General features: G+C 47.3%; 2 long non-coding RNA genes across 2 annotated transcripts; both read left to right on the top strand.

Moving 5' to 3' along the window:
- Positions 1 to 8: 8 nt before the first annotated feature.
- Positions 9 to 3,432, top strand: LOC128403791 (uncharacterized). Its single transcript, XR_008328006.1, has 2 exons — positions 9 to 222; positions 1,845 to 3,432. It is a non-coding gene; the product is annotated as an uncharacterized LOC128403791 (long non-coding RNA).
- A 12,510-nt stretch (positions 3,433 to 15,942) lies between these two features.
- Positions 15,943 to 19,169, top strand: LOC128403827 (uncharacterized). The gene is made up of 2 exons (XR_008328010.1): positions 15,943 to 16,053; positions 18,737 to 19,169. It is a non-coding gene; the product is annotated as an uncharacterized LOC128403827 (long non-coding RNA).
- The last annotated feature ends 582 nt before the right edge of the window (positions 19,170 to 19,751 follow it).

The following is a 19,751-nucleotide window of genomic DNA, read 5'->3' as shown; positions in this document are numbered from 1 at the left end:
TGTCTCCCGGCTTTAGTAATTCGCGCATCCTTATTCAGATTTGGTGACGTCGGGCGCCACGTCGGGTGGGCGGCGGCCAATGGCGAGCCGGTGGCTATGGCAACCTCTTAATTTATAGCATATCTAAATTGGCTCCAGCCTTGCGCTTGGCACAGAGGGGGAAAAAGAAGGCAGCCCTATTGTTGAGGGGCGAGATTTTCACCTGGCTTGCCGGGGTACTCTGTGAGTATTTTGCCTCCTCAGGAGCCTTGGGGAGGAGGGGGTGCTCGCGGATCGGGGCCCACGGGGGGCTGGAGGACGCGTGTGTGTATCGGTAGATCGGTCCTGGGGAGACCCCCACCCCAAAGAAATAAGCCAGCTTTAGCAATAAAAGGCGCCCTTTTATGCCCCCCTCTCGAGAAACCTCTAAAAAGGTGTCAGGTGGGGGGCAAGGAAGGCATGCAAGGATAGTTTTCCTCGCGGTTTCCTTTCCGGAGGGGGCTTGGGCTGCGAGCGGGCAGGCGGCGTTACCTGTCTGAAACAGTTGCGCGCGAGGATCTGGGCTGTAAAGTTTGTGTGAAATCGAGCCACTTATTAGGGACTCTGTATGTAAAACTATTATATTATATTTACTATATTACTGATGACGCATCCACCCCGGCAGTAAAATGAAAAGGGACCGGTAATTCTCGGAATGCCCATCCTACCACGTTCTGCTCAGAGTAGACCCGTTGAAATGAATGGACTTGCGTTCGTTGTGCCCATTCTTCCGAGTGGGTCTACTCTGAGGAGGACTGGCATGCAACCCCTGAATTTTTCTTTTTCTCTCTTTCTCCCTCCCCCTCATTAATAATAGTAATATTAATAAATATGGAAAATAAAACCTTTTGGGACCCCCTCCTTCCTTATCTTCTCGGGAAAGGGACTGGGAATCCTAGAATCTTCCCCTCCCAGTGAATAATACTAATGCGAATAATTATAGCAATAAAACTTTGCCAATTAGTCCGCCCTTCCCCCGCACGCCGCCGCCCTCCAATTCCAGGGTCTTGAAAACTGTCCAAGGAAGCAATTGCAGAGGCAGAAAATGAAAAGGATAAAATAATCTTCGCGCGAAACGAGCGTTCGAATAGAATTTTCACCAAGACTCGAATGCTTAAAGTTGCTACTCGGAGGCTGGGGGAGTGCGAAAAAGCGAGAGTAATTAGACCGCGATATCTTTCGTGTTCCCCTTTAACTTCTCCTGTGTGGATTGGATTTCTCCGAGCCCCGTTTCTCTCAAGGCCTATCGGTGGGGCGGGTTTTTTTTTTTGCTTACTTGGGAGTAAGGTCCATTGAAACACCACATGGCCCAGTTAGGAAGGTTTGGGAGTGTGTTGGCAGGTTCCCTTCCCTTAATAAAATAAAATAAAATTCCTGATCTAGGAAGGCTTTCGAAGTGTATGATCCAGGAGTGGGGAGGAGGAGGGAGTCGTTGGCCTCGTGCGCCTGTTGCCTAGGAATTTGGAGAGAGGGCTTGGCACCCCCCTTCTTTTTGTCATGCAAGGTGCACGGACAATAGGGGGGACAGGAGAGATTAACTTACAAGGTTCTCTCTCCTCCCCCACACCCCAAACCATTCCTTGCTCTCTAGAAATGGGAGGGTTTGACAAGCCTCTCACAAAGCCGCCGTGAATGGTCCGAGCCCCAAATACATAGTTAGTCATTTCATTAAGTCTGATAATGAAGAGAGAACTCTCTCCCCCCTCATTTGTACGACAACATTAGAAGTGTGGGTGGGTGGGGGAGCTGAGAAGCAGAGCTTCAAAGAAGAGCTGGGGGGGGAGGGCAGAAACCCAAATAAATGCCCCTTCCTTCGTTTTCCCCAGAGCTCGCCATCTGAAATAGATGCCATCTGAAAAGAGAGAACATGGGAATCGTTCGTTCTTCCTAAAGAAAATCTATTTCCTCGACGTGAGCTCGGTGCGTTAGGAGGCCAGGCGGGGACTCAACGGGATCCTTCCCACATCCTTACTCTAGGAAGACCCCCTTCCTCTTTCAAATGGAATCTAATTTTTCGTAAGGAAAAAAACAAAACAAAAACCCAAGCCACTTAATTTGCCTGTTGGCCAATTTCTAATTTTGGAGGGGGGAAGGAGGAAGCGCGCTGGGCTGGATAAGGCCCCGATTTTAAAATACGCGTCGGAGCAAGAGGGAAGGGGGTGGGTGGGCGGAATGGCAAAGCTTCGGTGTGTGAGGGTCGTGTTTGTGTGTGTGTGTTTGTGAAGTCGGTGGCGAAGGGAATATTAATGGCCCTTCCTGGACCCAATGCAGAAAAATCTGTTCAAAACAAAGGACTGGTGTGTTGTCCTGTGAGTCCAGCAGCCAAGACTTTTGTTCCCAATGTGAGTGAGAGAGACCAGCTATAGAACAAGGGAGACGCTGGACTTTGACCGGAGTGGAGAGTTCTAAAAATGGAATGTTATTCAGTCTGGCAAACCTATTTTTTATTATTAAAACAGAAATCGTTTCCTGTCTTGACTATATGCAGTGAGATTTTAAAAAAGGAAAAGGGTTGTGTGTGAATGATTGTAAATTGAGACTCTCACTCTTAAGCTTATTCCCTTTGGCAAGATCTTTCCAGGTTTCCACCCGTTTGAAGGAGTTCTCTGTGTCCAAGGAAAGGTCTAAGGATGGTAGAGGTTTGTGGGTGGGTGGGGAGGGTGGGGAGGTAAATTCGACTTAAAGCAGAGTACTTCGGTTTTAAGATTCTGGATTGTTTTCTTTGGGTCTCTGTGTGAGATACGGCCACCCCCTCTCCCCATATTTAGCACGGTCCGAAGGTCTTTGTCAAACGTGGGTGTATTATTCCTAGCGAAAGCTTTTCCAATCTAAACGGAAATTCAATTATATGTACCATCCAGACACATATATCACACGCACGCACACACACGTGCACTTATCTCCATCCCTATGATTAACATACCGCTCACACAACTGCCATGTAAGACGTGAAGTTAATCCGTATCCTACCTACTATGTTGGTGGCATTTAATGTTGGCGTTCGTATCTCCCTTTACCTTTTGGTCTCAAAATCTTTTTGAATCTTGAAGAGACTCGGAAAGACTCCCACGCAGAAACCCACGTCCTCGAGAAGCATTTGCAGGGCGGGGGGAGATCTGTGGATAAACACTCTAGATATTTGTTTCCTTCCAAACACAAGGCAAAACAAAGACCTTTATGTACACATACATTTCCAAAGGCGCCCCGCGCGCCCTTTCTTGCAAATATTTTCTATTGGGTAAAATATATCAATAGGACTTGCATTTATCTGCAGGTTGGTTGTGTTTTTTTAGGGAACGATTTTTTTAAAAAATTCTTTCCAGTTTTAAAACTATGTTTTTACCTGCGTAGGGAAAATCGAGTCCCGCGTATATACACGTATACGTATACAATATAGTAGAACATGCATTGTTACTCGTGGGTTGTGTTTTTTTTAGTGTGGCTTTGCCTGTGGCGAGTGTTTCCTTACCTATGAATAAAACCCCGAGGAATTACCTTGCGTTTATATTTACCACGCACCGCAGAAGTTTAGGTTGTTATGTACCAATAAACGAGGTGTGTGCTGAGCGCCGAGACAGGGTAGCGCGCACGTTCACGCACACACTTGGCCATAAATCTATATGGAACGAAGGAAAAACGAGTAGAGAACAAGTCATCCAAACCCTGATGGTGTGTAGATAGAAGGGGCTTTGGACTGAAAAAGTCCTCAAGCCTGAAAATTAATGCACCCCCCACAAAGCCTTCAAGGGTCGTTTCTATAGCTTTAGACTAGAGATGTGTACTCCAAGGTGGTTGAATCTGGATTCCAGTTTGTGCAACTTCAGTGCAATTCGGCATGAAGAACGTCTACCTAGAGAGCCTTTCTTATACGTAGATATCTGTGGAAAGATACGCAGTTACTTGGTCATGCGCTTATGAATGCGTAGAATACCCTGAACCTCATCGTTAATATCTCCCGGCCACGTGCTTCCTTCCTCCTTTATCGTCTATAAAATATTTGATATATGTAGGGGTTCTTATCGTTTTCACCCAACCTTGGCAGCTTCTTCTTCCAATTTATTCTTCGGTGTTATGGGAAGGAGGTGGAGGAGAAAAAGAGCGGTGAACGGCCGCAACAACCACCATGATTTCTTTTATTTATTGCCGCAATCCTAATCGCATTGCATTTACTTTAAAGTAAGTCCCGATGACTTCAGGGGGTTGCGCTCCTTCCTTCAGCGCGGCTGGGATCGCAGCCACAGTGCAACGGAGGGGTCCTTCCTTTATGGCGCTAGCATCCCTCTCGAATATGGTTGGCCATATTAAACCCAATCCTCTCTTTCTCAGAAACGCGCACACGCACAAATCCTCCACCCCGGACCCCCTGCCTTCATAACTATCGGCTACTCAAAAATCTGCATGGGGGAGACGAAAGCCCTTCTCCCACCCAGCTACGATTCCTTACACATCACCGGGCATCTATACATCAGAACTGATAATGCCCACAAAATCGATAATTTCCCTCCCTATCAGCATCTGGGAAGAGGAGATAACTCTTTCTCCCACCCTTTCAGTTCTCCCTCATCCAGGATGGAGCAGGCTTTTCACCCCTCTTCCTCATTTTAATGCACTGGGAAGGAAAGGGGTGTGTGTGTGTGTGTGTGTGTGTGTGTGTGAGAGAGAGAGAGAGAGAGAGAGAGAGAGAGAGAGATATTTTCACCTTCCATTCCCCGAACTGTACTACATTGGAAACCCCCCCCCCCATTCTACTCGCACAAATCTTCAACTCTTTTTCACTCCTCTTGCGCTTGGAAGAAAGAGGCGCGTGTGTATGTTTATGTATATTATATATACCTCCATTCCCCTAACTGTAATACATTAGATCAGAACCTCCCCTTTCCCCAATTCCCTACACACAAATCTTCAGCTTTTTCCATTGGAAAGAAGGGGTGTGTGTGTGAGTGTGTGTGTGAGAGTGTGTGTGAGAGGAATCTTTTTGCTCCCGTTCCCCAAATTGTACTACATTAGAGCTCCCCCATAACCCCCCCCCCCGAAATCTCCAGCTCTTCCTCCATTGCTTCCTCCCCCGCTATGCCTATTCCGGGGTCCCGAGCGCGCTGGAACAGATGGTTAGAGAGAATCAAACCCTACAGTCTCTCTCTCTCTCTCTCTCTCTCTCTCTCTCTCTCTCTCTCTCTCTCTCCTTAGTTCATAAAGCGACTGCGCGTTGGCAACTGCGGCGGTGACAGTAATAAGAGGCGCGCGCGCTGTTGATGGAATTTACTATATTAAAAAAAACAGAAAGGAAAAGAAAAGAAAGCAGCAAAGCGCCCCTTTGAAGAGAGTAAAGTGTATCAACATTACAGCGCAACAGACGGCGGAGGGATAAAGGAAACAGCGAAAAGACAAACAAGATAATCATCTGTTTCCAATCAGTTAAGCTCTGTAGAATTTGTAAGGCTGCACTCTGCATATCCCCCCTGAGTTTTGTAATTAATTACCTATCTGTTTGGCATTGCGACGGGTTTTTTCTTTTGTTGATATTCCAAATTATTCCCCACTCCCCATCGCCCCCGCCAACCTTACAGGAGTGTTGTTTAAAAGACACACATGGGGGAGGAAGGGAGGGGGAAAGACGTGGGCGCGCGTGTTAGTGGCTTCGGGGGCTCCAAGCTGTCTATTATGAGGGATGGGGAACGCGTGGCCTTCCAGATATTGGGACTCTAATTCCCAGCAGCCCCAGCGGCGGCAGCCAGGACCAGGGCCAATAGGTCCGGAATGATGGGAGTTGCACTTCTGCGGGGTCTGGTTCCCTAGTGTTGCTGCGTAGTCTAAAAGCGCGTTTCCAGCAAAACCCCCAAAGGAATGTGTCTCTGTGTTGTGTCCAATCTTAGTCCTACTCAGAGTAGACCCGCTGAAGTTAATAGAAAAAAATGCTTTCGGCCTATTGATCTCAGTGGGTCTACTCTGAGTAGGAGTTAAAGCTAGACTGAAAGGCGCTTTTTTTTTGCCAAAATCCAACGCAGGCTTGTTTGTTTATTTGTTTGCTTGCACGATACTTTGCAGGGCGCAATAAAACAGGTCTCTGCCTCCAAGGAACTTACAAGAGAGAGAGAGAGAGAGAGAAGTATGACTCAGAAATCTGTCGAATGGGGCCTAGTCTTTGACATTTTTCTCCCTCTATATATGCACCCCGCCCTGCACTGAATTAACAGATCTCACAGCATTCAGTGGGACTTACTCCCAAGCAAACGTGCGCAAGGCCGCAATCCCCGCCAGGGTTAGTGTACACCGCTGTGTTCCACCGGCTTTTCTCTCTAAGCAGCCTCGATCAGGAAAATAAAGCCTTCACTTTCCATTTATTTTAGCTAGGGTGCATGTGTATGTGCGCGCGCTTTAAATCCCTCCCTTGTTCCAAAGGCGGGAGGGAGAGTCTCTAAATAAAAAATAAAATAAAAATTTTTCAGATTGCATTTCCACACTTCTTGAAACCAAGTCCCAGGGAATCCAAGCGGGGCTTATTCCTTCCCAGGAGGAGACAGCCTTAAAAATGATTAACCTTGGCAGGATCGTGTCTTTGATTCCTGCACACACACACACACACACAGCGCGCACATTGTAGGTGCGGAATGGAATGTGCTTGTTTCTGCAAAAGGAGGCGAGGAGTTTTGAGAAAAGGGCAAGCGAAGAATAGGTTTGACGACAATGAGAGCGTTGGGGTGCTGGGGTGCGCGTATGAATGACTTCTGATTTTCCTCATTAAAACCTCCTTCTGGAAAAATAAAAGAATAGGTAGGGAAGGAAAAGATGTTGGAGGGGGAGGGTTCTTTTTTGATATATAACATTAAACAACCTCACCAAACCCAGCGAGGTTCTCGGGGCTTGTGGGCTGTGGGGCTCTTTCTGAGTGGCTGCGTTACAAATTGTAAATTTAAATTGCTCGCCGGATTCATTACTGCCTCCCTTTGATTTCAGTCAGCCGTGAAAAATTGTTACTGGTGTACCACTGCGAAAGTGTTTTGCCGCAAAGAGCAACAGCCCTAATCACCCAGCTTTCTCTCTCTCCCACAAAAGTGTAATTATTTTGTTTTGGGTGTAAATATAACCTACGGTACAAAAAGTCCAGCGGCGTCTGAATGCATTACGGAGCGCATTTAAAGGAGATCCGTCCGAAATTAATACCAAGGTTAAACAGGAAAGAGAGAGGGGGGAGGAATACAGCAGGCATCTGGAAACGACACCATTTTTTATAATTATTTTTAAAAGGAGAGTGCGAGCGGGGGGAAAGAAAAAGAAAGAAAGCGAAAAAGGAAGATTTTAAATAAAATAAAACGTAAAAGCAAGCTGAAAGGGGTTCATTCACACACTTTCACAAGCTTCCCTCCGCGAACAAAGAGGTGGAGAAGGAAATCCCCTCTCCAAAGCTGGGGGTTGAATCTCCTGCCGCGAGGCCCTTCGGGAAAGAACGGACTCTTTGCGCAAAAGGGGGTCTGGTCAGTTGCGCAGGAGACGTTCCCACCAGCTTGCGCTCCGGAGACCTCACTCCAGGCTCTTCCTGGCACTGAAACGAATGATAGGAGGCGACCCTCGCGTCTGTCGCCTCCGAAATAAATAATATCCCCCCTTTCCCCTCCCTCCACCCCAGCCACAGACGTAGTGCCAGGACTCGCTTTCTCTTAGGGACGCCCACCGGCGTGCGCAAAGAATCTTGGCGTCAGTTCAATATTGTCATTTATAATGCTACCCCCGCCTATACACACCGGGGTTTGTAGGTGCTGGTTCAGACATGCATATTCATCACGTGGCGACTGCCAAAACAAACCAACCAACAAACCGTGATGACTCGCGCGTGTGAATGAGCCTCCACGAATCCAGGACCTCCAAATCTCATACTTTCCTTTGCCAGCCCATGACAGCAAAGTGCACGCAAAGTCCCCCAGCCACCCAGTCCACCGTTTCTGTTCCATTTTTACACACCGCTCACTAGTCCACACTTTTACCAAAACAGCGGCCACTTAGAAATTATTTCAGAGCTTTTCGAAAGGAATCGCTAGTCAGCAGAGCTTGGAGGGAAATGGAGCGACCGGAAAGTGCTATAGAGTTGAGCTGGGAATAGGTTGGTGTAGAAATCTGAAGAACGCAATAGAATAAAGAAAGAAAACAGTAAAAAAATATTATTATTATTATTATTATTATTATTATTATTATTATTATTATTATTTAATAAATAATATTATCAGTGGTTTTGGACATTGGATATCGAATTCTTAAATGGATTTCAGGGATCGTTATTTCATAAGTAAACGGATTATGGTACACTCAGACAGTACACGCCTCTGAACTCTGGAATCGTTTCTCTGTATATCTTAGGATAAGCTGGAGGGGTATTTCCAATTACGCGCGTTAAGTTGGGGCGCGTTTATGCATCCTGGCCCGCCTTCCCACGCGTTCCGCACACGTGCAGCATGCGCAGGGTTACCTCTCGAGTTCGTGTGACTTCCCCACATCTCCCACGCCCGGGAATTGGGCTGGGATGCGTGGATCCAGTGAGCTGCCCGTTCTTTCCACGTTTCCCCTCAAACTTCTAATTCCATCAAGCCTACTGGAAACGGAGGTGTGTGTGTGTGAGAGAGAGAGACAGAGAGGGAGGCGCGCATCGAGAAGCAGGCGGGCCGAGTTTATGGAACCCTGCTAATTAATTGTGTCATTAAAGAAGCATCGTCTACCCACCCAAGGAAAATAAAACGGGTTGCTTGGTATACGAGGAAGCGGTGCTAAAGAAGGAGAGCGCTCATCTCGAGTTCCTCCTCCGCTTCCACCCCACCCCACCCCTTCTCCAAATCCCCCCCTCTCTCTCCTCCCCGCCCTCAATTCTTCTCTCTGAGCTGCACAGACTCTCCGCAGTTGGCTTGGAAGGAAAGGAAGAGAGGGGTGAAGAAACAGAAAGGACACTCGAAGTCGGATAAACTGCGTACCTGGAACAAGGACCCGCCGGGTGCCGTCGGACGGCAAGAAAGAACTGCAGAAAGAATCCCCCAGTCTCTCTCTCTTTTTAAAGAGGAGAAGCGCAGCCTCGAACCCTTGGCGTCTGCCCGCCCACCCACGCCTCGAGGGGTTATAAAAAGCTAAGAAAAAGAGGTCCTCCTTTTTTAAAAAAGAAAAGAAAAAGAAAGAAGCAATAGAATCACGACTGATCTCAGACGAGACTGCTGTGATCGACGGATTGTTGCTCCGTTCGTCAGTCGAGGGGACCAGGGGAAAGGAACCGGTCGTGTGCAACACGCGGGGGAAAACTGTGCCCGCGTGTGCTGAGCTTGTCTCTGTACGGCAGCCGCTACTGGCTGCTAAAATTAGAGGCGAACTTTTCCAGATCCGTCTCTGAAAAGAATCTGCTCTCTGTCTAGAAGCGACTGCGTAGTAGTGAACGAAGTAGTGAACGTGCACGTGTGAATGTGCTGCTCCATATCAAAGATGGGGGGGAGAGGTTTCTGCACGTGAGGCAGAATGAGAGGGTAGACATCTGGACCCTGCCATTTCAGAATGTGTGTATGTGTGTGTGTGTGTGTGTGAGAGAGAGAGAGAGAGAGAGAGCAGGAGTGATCCGTGTATCTTTGTGCGAGTTAAGAAAGTTTTTTTAAAAAAACGTTTTGCGTGAAATAAATTATCGTTATCAGGCTGCGCTAAATCTTATTCTCAGATATGTTTATTACACGCAGATAGTTTTAAAAACTTGTGCGCCTTCATATCACACTTTTAGAAGTGGCTCAGTCCAGTGATCTATCTTCAGAAGCTTATCGCTTTCAACTTCAAACACAGATCGGTTTTTCAGCTGGAATGTCCACGTGTCTCCAGACACAATGATTTTCCATGGAACCGGTTCACACCTTATCTGCCAGCAATCAAGCGATGTACAGAAACGTGTGAGTCAGCCTGACGGACAAGCATTCTGGGTTGGGTGGGATACAGGGTGAATCGGGTTCTGCTTTGGATATTGGTCTCTACTATGAATGTTGGTCTCTACTCCACACCATACATTTAAGGCGCTATGATAACACTTTAAACAGCTTCACCCAAAGAATCCTGGGAATTGTAGTTCAGTAAAGGTGCTGAGAGTTGTTAAGAGACCCCTGAATTCCGCTCACAGTTATAGTTCCCAGAGTAAGTCCTTTACCTTTTTTTTAACCTCTTTCCAGTGAACCCTGGGAATTGAGAAGGTCTCCTAACTACTTTCTTCACCCTTGCAAGGCCACAACCTCCAAGGTTCTTTGAAGGACTCCATGACTCCTAAAATGGAATCCTAGTGCTTTAAATGTATAGGTCATGTGCAACCTAAAGAATGTAAAATGCCAATGTTTAACCTCTCTGGCCGACTTTGTCAAGAGGGTGGGCTTGATCCCCACACTTTGCCCCTGCCTTCTTCTGGATGAGGTGGAGAGCCTGTGGATGTCATACCAGGGTTCATTATAAGCTTTGCACATTCATTGGCACAAGGTTGTGAGCCGGGCCTCATTTGCACAGAAGCAGCTGTGTCAGGGGTGAACCACTGCAATGCACTACTAGTGGGAACTTGTATGATGGAATGCTGCTCCACAGGGGAGAAAACAACGACAACATCCAGGTAGGTAGAAAACTGGGTCTAGGAGAACGATTCAGACCTAGCCTTCTGCTTGATCTATCCATTTTCTTTACTGAAAGTGTGGTGGTGCTGTTTGGGAGCAGCATCAATAATAATAATAATTTTTCAGTTTATGGTTTTACAATTGATTATCCAACAATCGCCATAAAAACAAGATTCCATAGAGTCTCCTGGACTTCCTCCCTCCTCTTTGTGGGTCCTTTTGTTAACCATTTCCTCCTGCATCCAAATCTTTGACACCTCCATTATATCCAAAATTCAACATTAAACTACAAGTGTTACTCCAATCGGGAGGAGCATTTTGTTATGCTAGTAACCAGCAGTGCCGGTTAGCTCCCCCATTCTGAAGTGTTACAACCTGGGAACCTCAATGAGAACTAGACCCTTATATTAATGACTGAATGAGGTCAGTGTGCACATGAAATGGCTCATGTATACTACTAAACCGTATGTTATGCTACCCCTCCATCACTGAAGTGTGTCTCCCCCTGTCCATCCCTTGACAGAGAAGGCAGCAAAGTGAACTATATATCCTACCTGGGAGTATTTTCCATTGAAATAAACAAGTTTTTTTTTACAATCTAAATAAACGCGCCTGACGCTTGAAACTCTGGAAACCAACCCCTTTGACCTGGAAAACAGCGCATATGCATCCTAGGTGAAAACTGAATGTCAAGCATGTTGGGTTTCTTTTTAGTGATGGAGGTGGTGAAAATATGGTTATGCTTCTGCACATGCTTAGAGACACTCTCAACCACCTCCTCATGTCCCACAATTAAACCTTGACGTTACAAACACGTTCTGCTTTAAATCTGTATTTCGCTCGTTCCTATTGAGTCATGGCTATGTTAATGGAACAGTCTGAAATTAGTGGCGTTAATGTTATACAGAGGTTTAGAGGACACCCCACCCCCTGCATTTCTCTTTGGGTTGAAGGGAACTGGAAGCAGTGCAAGCAGAGGCCCCACTCTTCTGCTCCATGATAATCAACCCACAAGAACTACCATGCCCAGGTTCCCAACTCACCATCACTGGAGTGCCTTAGAAAGTTCACAAACAGTACTGAAAAGCCAGTGTTCAGTAGCACCAGGTGGGTAGTGTTAAGGCAGGCTTCCTCAATCTCGGCCCTCCAGATGTTTTGAGACTACAATTCCCATCATCCCTGACCACTGGTCCTCCTAGCTAGGGATCATGGGAGTTGTAGGCCAAAAAACATCTAGAGGGCGAAGGTTGAGGAAGCCTGTGTTAAGGGATCATAACTGAGCCCCATTATCCGAACTGGAGTATGCAACTCAGATTGGAGAAGCAAGCCCTGACCCCAAAACCCTGGAGGGAAGACACTGGTTTTTATTGGATAATTCTGGCATAGAGCTTCCGAGAGGGAGTGGGGAGGGCTCAAGTGCTTTCTCTCCCTCCCCATTCCCCAAGAGAGCTCTGTGGCACTCAGGTTCTAGTTTCCCGCAGGCATCTGGGTGGCCGTTGTGAGAACAGGATGCTGGACGAGATGGGCCATTGGCCTGATCCAGCAGCAAGGCTCTTCTTATGTTCTTAACTTGGGTCTCAAACTGTTGTTGGACTACAACTCCCATCATCCCTAGCTAGCAGGACCAATGGTCAGGGACGATGGAGATTGTAGTCCAACAACAGTTTGAGACCCAAGTTTGGGAAACCCTGCACTCAACAAATTCATGAAGGATTTGGTTAACATTGGCTGCTTGTTATGATGGCTATTCTCCCCCTCTGCTGTGGTGGCCTGCTGGGAATTACAAGTGAAGAGAGGTCCTGCTTGTGAGTTTCCCATAATGCATCTGGTTGACCTCTGTGAGAACAGGATGCTGGACGAGATGGGCCACTAACCTGATCCAGCAGAGCTTTCCTTCCTCCTCTCAGAGGCCACACTCTCTTTGCTTTAGGCAACCCCTGACCAGCAACATTTGAAAATAATGCAGGCAGGACTGGATCCTGGGAAACATATGGTTTTCATCACACCTGATGAAGTTGTGTGCATCTACATAGTGTATACCTGTGAACCCATCAGAGGACCAGACCACCCACCCATTCATTTTCCTGTGTAAAGTCAAGAAACCTTTCTATTAATCTCACTTGAGTCTTTCCAGCACCCCTCCCCCAATTAAACAGAGTTTTGTTCATCTGGCCCCAGCACTTACTCTGATCATCTCGTTCACAGTTGAACGTTATGCTAACATCCACCTTCCTTCTTTAAAGCTAATCATTTGGTTTGGACCAGAAGTCTCAGGTCTCGCGGGAGTTGGTTTTTTGTGTGTGTAGGGGGCGGGGAGAAAAAGTAAATAGCCACAGGGCTTTTCTTTATCTTTGCTCGGATTATTTCCCAAACTTCCGGTTCCTTCTTCCGACGAAAGTCTGTAGACGAATTCCAGCGCAGCAAAATAACCCGGACAAAGGAAGCGCTGAAGGAGCCCCCTGAATAATGCGGGAGCGCTGTATATATATATATTTTACCACGATGTAGGAAGAGCTTTTCAGATAAAAATATAAATTGCAAGATGTCTCTCTGATCAGACCATTTGTGTAGAAATAAATCTTCTGCAACACACACACACAGAGAAAATCACAAACTTTACTTGCAGAACTTAGTTTAAACGTTCCGAAAAGAATAATTCTGTTACATTTTGTTTTAGTCTTAGAACAGTGTCCGCTTAACAGTATATTTTACTAAAATATAGCTTTTCCAGCTAGAAATCCACAATACTCTGTCTCTCTCGCTCCCTCTCCTGCTTCAAGCTACATACATGCTGAACCACACCCAGCTAAGCACTGCTAAAAACTCTGTGATCCGGAGGGGGGGGGCAACTTTATTAACATATGCAAACAGTATGTAACTCTATCCAAACCTTGTGGTTTGGTCCTAAGGTCTAATTCACATCGCCTTCTACACAAGCCTCATGGAAAATTATTGACATGCGCTTAAGCATTCTTTACAGTGTTGGACACAATTTAATTAGAATTCGCAGCCTTTTATGTAATTTTAAACACAACGTCAACATTCTCTTCCCTTTCCTCTGTGTTTCTGACCAATGTGATCCCCGCCCCGCACCCTCTACACCTCATATTTTATAGAAAGGACCACTGCAGAACTAGACGCTGTGTGACGGTGGTTACAAAAAACTGAATGGGTCAGTGTAGCCAGCCTTGGTGCATACACAAAAGGTGACTATTAATTTGTTGTTATAACTCTGCTGAACTCCGGCCTTCAACAAAGAAATCACTTATTAGTTAAAACCATCATTAAAAACAACGACAGCAAATAAACTCATTTTCCTTTTCAACTTTAGGTTGAATTTAAAGGGGCTTTTAAAACTCTGCTGAAAACGAAGTCCCCAAATCTGAAGTGGCGTCTCTCTCCAAAAGACCCCCGTTTTTTGTTTTTGTTTTGCTTTAGTTTTCCGAGAGAGGAAGGGTCATTCTCAATTGTTATGCAGAAGTGTCCAGGCTGTCGGCTACCTGGAAGTCTTCCATGACAGGGAGCCTCTAATTCTTGACCACGAGTGAAAAACATTGAGGAGACCTAGAGATGCCTTAAACCAAGCTATGAAGATGAAGTTCTAGCCTGGTAGGGCTACGATTTCACCTTTCACGCTCTCTTTGCCTGAGCAGGCTTGGACTATGACTGCTACACTACTGCTCCTAAAACAAGGATCTCGCCACCCAAACCCTAACAGCTTCTCGTCACGTTTTATTTTAAATAATAAGGCTACAGGAAGGGACATATATTGGCAGAGATTGGTGAGAAGTCTGGACTTGCTGATTTCATTAAAGCCCCCTCCCAAATAACCAGTGCTTTTTTGGGGGTACGCAAACCCCTAAACATTTTGTGAATCTAAGTTTGGCCTCATTGAGGGGCAGTATTTCAATATGAGTAGGAGAATGAGAGTACCCCTAAACATTTTTCTTCAAAAGCACTGCTAATACCTATCCAGGCCCCCTCTAATTCCAGCACCAAGAGATACCCTTAGTCAGATATCTTCTTACGTTAGCTGTGCCAGCTGATCCTCCATGTTTAGGAATAGTGTACCTGCAACAAACAGTTGCGGTGGCGTGGGGAGAGCAAAGAGGAGACGTATCCCTTAAGTCCTGCTTCTGGAGCTTCGGCCACTTCCGGAAACAGGAAAGGGGGGTGGACCGGATGGCGCCTTGACGTCACCCAGCATGGCTCTTTTTATTTTTAATGTTTAATTCCTAAACTATTGTTGAGGCTCATTCAACCATCACACACAGATCATTGAACCCAAACAGCTGTTTTAACGCCCAGCAAACCGGCAGCAGATAACCCCATATCGTTACAGGAACACAGGAGACGGCCTTATCTCGAGTCAGCTGAGCATCGCCTACACTGGCTGGCAGCGGCTCTCCGGGGTTTCAGGCCTTTTTCAAAACCACCCTGGAGACGCTGGGGATTGAACCTGGGCATGCTCAAACCACTGAGCGTTAAGGCCTTCCACTTCCCCATCTGAAAACAAAACAAAACAAAAACAAATTCAGCAGCATCATCCTACAACCATCACAAAAAGCAAGATGGAGTCAGGGGTGCCAAGTTGAATAAAATGATTGGGGGGGGGGAGGTAAGCCCCGCCCCACATAATCAATCATATGATGTGGCACACGCACACTATTTGAATAACAATGCCCATCGACATAGGGCTGGGGGGAGCGCGGCGGCAGACAGACCGCTCCAATATTTTATGGGGCGGGGCCGAAGGGATCTCGGGTCCCTAGGAGTTGGCTTCTATGGATGGAGTAGATTTAAACAAACACCATCCCCTCCAAAAATCCCGAACGGAAGGGGGCCAATCATACGTCATTGGGCCAAGGGTGTCATAGACCTGTGGGGCCACCACCACCGGAGCCAACTTCTACGAGTCACTATAAAATATATGAGGGGGCTGCACCCCCAAGTTGATGGGCATTTCCATTCAAATGGTGTGTGCGCATTGCGTTATGTGATCGATTGTGCAGGGCGGGGCTTACCTGGGCCCCCACAATATTTTGTTCAAATTGGCACCTGTGGCCACCACAGAAAAGGCTCTGCTGCGGGCGCGCCAACCCAGTCAAGCTGTCACTGGAATGAAGGAAGGTGAGCAGTTTTTCCCCATTCGTTCCGATGGGCCGTGGACAAGAACAAATCTATCTGTCCATCTGTCTATAACACACAAACTCTCTCTCTCTGTGTCTCTCTCTCTCTCTCTCTCTCACACACACACACACACACACGAGCTGATTCTGGCGCGCTAGGCGAATGATCCATGGAACATTCTGAGTTGCCTGAGCTGGGAGCGGTGGAGGAAAAGAGAAATCTCCTTCTCGTTCTCCCTGCCAGGCTCCCGCTAATGACTGCGTGTTGATCCTGCGCGGCGGTGCCCTCGTTTGCCTTTGTTTAGAAGGTGAGAAAAAGGGAAATCCGTGATCGACGACTCACCGGCTCTCCAGCAGTAGGGGAGAGGGAGGGAAAGGCGGAGAGGGTTGGCCGAGCTAAGCAGTTGCCCCTCCAGGGGGAATCCGTAACAAGGGTGGCAGAGGCGGGGAGGCGGAGGAGGGGCCTAATCTGGAGTCCTCTCCCTTCTCCCCCGGAGCTGGAACTGCACCCCAAAGGGCCGTCTCAATGTTAACAGGCTGAGAGTGGGTGACTGGGAGGTGGCAGGAGGCGGGGGGGGGGACGTCCTATGTTGCTGTTTCGTGTGGCTTGCGGGGATTGTTGCATGGGTGGGGGTGCGGGTTGTCGAGCAGTTCACGTGGACGAGGCGATGCCCACTCCTACAGTACTCCCCCTCCCCACAATACCACTCCGCTCGCGAGAGAGCCCAGCGGGGAAGAAACGAAATCAGGACTGAAGCATAAAACTGGGGAATTTTGGTGTGTGTATGTGTGTGTGTCACGGGTCTCCTAAAAAGCACCCGAGGGAATTGGAGGGCTTGTGGCGGGGGCAGGATGCTGGGCGAGGTGGAAGTTCTCGCGCAGAAGAGTCCCATCGAAATAAAAGGAAACGGCTCTGGGTGGGTGGGTTTGCGCAGGAGAAGCTCCGGCCGTATGGTGGGTTTTAATGTAAGCTTCTTTCTCTCTCCAAAGTGACAGAGCACGTGCCTTGCCAATGCAAGGCGGTCCTAGCTTCTATTCTTGCCATCTCCATTCAGGAAGAGGAAGAGATCCTGGGTTCAAGGGCTGCCAGTCAGAGTAGACAATTGCAGGCATCGGTGGACCAGTAGTGAGACGAGTTTCTCTCCCTCCTCCCTTCTGCCCATTATAAGCGGGAAACCAAAACAGATCTTTTTTTTTGCCTCTCTTGGAACGAAGCTGCTTGGAGGAGTGGGGTAGTGACGGTGGTGAAGGGGTTATTATGGGTAGCAATCTTTTGCGTTAGATTCAATGAGGCCGGTTCTCTGGGAGGCTGATTGCGCTCGGAGTAAATCCCATGGCATTCAACGGGGCTTACTCCCTTGTAAGCGAGCAAAGGATTTCAGCCTTTCATTGCTCTGGACATAGAGATCTACCGGAGAGCCGGCGGAGGAGCTGTCTCTCCTTCGCCCCCAGCCGCTGTTAAATCGCACAGCCCGAGCAACGCGCTCTTTCTCCCGGCTTAGTTTGAACCCCTCGCATTTTCACATTAAATATCCGAATGACGCTTCACGTCACATCCTCACATATTTGTCTTCGGGATTCATTCTCCTGTTTCTTCCATTTTCCCCATTGTTGAAAAAAGGGGAAGAATTCTACCATGGAAAGTGAAATAACCAAATCCTTCCAACGAATTTTGAACCTGTAGAAATCTGGCAAATTTTGCTGAGACCCCAAAATATTTTTTTGAAAACCTTCATATTGTAGTTTATTCCCTCCTTTTAAAAAAACCAAAACCCAACAACAACCCAAAACAAACAAAAAACCAAGAACAACCAGGCGGTGAATACCTAGGGATTTAAAAATCTGCTGTATCCCAGAAGAAAAGTGTTTAGTATGAGTATTTCAAGTACAGAAAATCCCATCAATTTAAAGAGAGTTTGTATTCCCTTGGACCATGCCATTATTAGTATAAATAACAATATTTTAATATTCATTATTGTGTTCAGAAACATGGGTTTCCTACTTTAAAATATTTACTTTAATATTTAATATTTAAGCTTGCCAGGGAATGAGCCTCTAACCAAAGCAGACTCATGAAGAAACGCGCGCACACACGCCCCATTGGTCTGTAATTTAAATCTTTTGTTTGTCGTGAAGCCCTAATCTGAAATAGATCTAATAATTATTATTCCTTTCCATCACAGCTGAACACCGCCGGAGCGCTGCTGGTATATAAATACCTGAGTTTCCTCGCTTGGCTGACAATAATACCCTGCGCCTTAAAAGAAATAAATAACATACCGCCCGCTTTCTCACTGCCCCAAAGAGGAGGGAGGGAGGGACATATCCCACCCCTTCCTGATAGCTTTTTGCGGAGGGGTGGGGGCGGGAATGGACACAGATCCATCATACTTCCTTGCCTTTATTGCCGGCGCGCTCACGCAGAGCGCTCGGGAGCTGACCAGGGTGCTGAAGTCGTTCTATTGACCGTAATGAGGATTCCATAAGCTCATCCCTTCCTTCCCTTTTGGGGTCTGTGCGTGCGTGTGTTTAACCTCTATTTTAGCCTCATTATTTCAGTTAGGCGACAATGAAGCCACAGAGTGCTCCGTGACGTCCCTAACTTTTATTGCCTCATGGCTTAGCTCATTCCCCCACCCGCTGCATAATGTTTATGGTAGGCAGCGTGTCGTTCATTAGCTGAAGCACGCTAATACCCTTAACGGAAAAGGGGAGGTAATCAAAAACAAACGCTGGGAAGTTGTATAACTACAACCCGGAAACATAACGGACCGCTTTTCCTAGAGGGAGTTTTCAGAGGGCTGGAAAATTAAGGTTCTGGAATACAAATGTGCAAACTTTGGGTCTCGAGGGCCCAGAGGATGGCAATCTTACTTCTGCTACTACTAAAAACAGGAAGGTTAACTCTTACGTGTTGCTGATATCTTCGGGGGGCAGCGGAAGCACTGAGGTGTAGGGAAGAATTCAACATCTCCCCGGCTGAATTTCCAGGGCCCAGCTAGACGTTACACTGCAGACGCCAGGACTCCCCCCCCCCCCGAAGAGGGAAGGCGATTGTTGAAGGATGGAGTTTTAGCTAAGGAGCAACTCCATGGAGGGGAAAGGCTACGTGACCCTTTCCTCCTGGTCATTCCTTCCCTCCCACTCTGCGTTGGCACCCGCAGGTGAAACAAGTGCTGGCGGAGGAGGGGTCGTGCGCCTGGAGCAGAAAACGACCGGAGGGGAAAGGGCTAAGTGTTCCCCGATGCCATGCTTCCTTGGAAGGAAGGGAAGAAGGAAATGTCAGGAGACCTTAACACGCGTCTGCTTGTAGCTTTTCATCTAGTCCTTCACAAGTGACGCGAAGAGCATCCAAGATGCTAAGCCCTAGAAGAGACGGAGTTTAGAGCAAGGAGGAAATAAATACTTCTTTCTTTTGCAGGAATTTGTGAGATACGTGTGTATATAATGCAGAAAGTTCCAGGTTCAATCCCTGGTGTCTCCAGGTGGGCTGGGAGAGACTCTTGCCTGCAACGCTGGAGGGTCTCTGCTAGTCAGTGTAGACAATATTGAGCTACATGGACCAATACTATGACTCAGTATAAAGCAGCTCCTGGTTTTCTAGGTTCCTTAACTATAACGTCCGCGAAAGAGGGACCGACCACCAATAACGCTCTCTGCTTTCTCCAGATTTCTTGCAGCGTGACCCACCCCGCCTCACGTTCCTGGCAAGATAAGCTAGACTGAGTTGCTCCGCCCATTCCCATCAGAGCAAACAGTAAGCGGTGTTGGTGAAACCTCAGTTAAGTTCGGGAGCATTGCTGCTGGCTGTGATCCTGTGCACGCTTATCTGAGAGTAAGACCCCTGAGCACAGTAGGACGTACTTCACAAAAAACATGCAGAAAAGATTGGTCTGCAGGTATAATAACTTCTGATCATTCATAAAGGACATGGGCAATCCATGGCTAAGTTCTGCTGTACAAACCCCATTGAAATGAAAGGAGCAGGAACATGTGTTTCCTACTA

Source organism: Podarcis raffonei, chromosome 16 (genome assembly GCF_027172205.1).
Source record: "Podarcis raffonei isolate rPodRaf1 chromosome 16, rPodRaf1.pri, whole genome shotgun sequence".
Taxonomy (NCBI): Eukaryota; Metazoa; Chordata; class Lepidosauria; order Squamata; family Lacertidae; genus Podarcis; species Podarcis raffonei.
The sequence above is the reverse complement of the archived record's forward strand: the minus strand, read 5'-3'. Positions and strand labels throughout refer to the sequence as shown.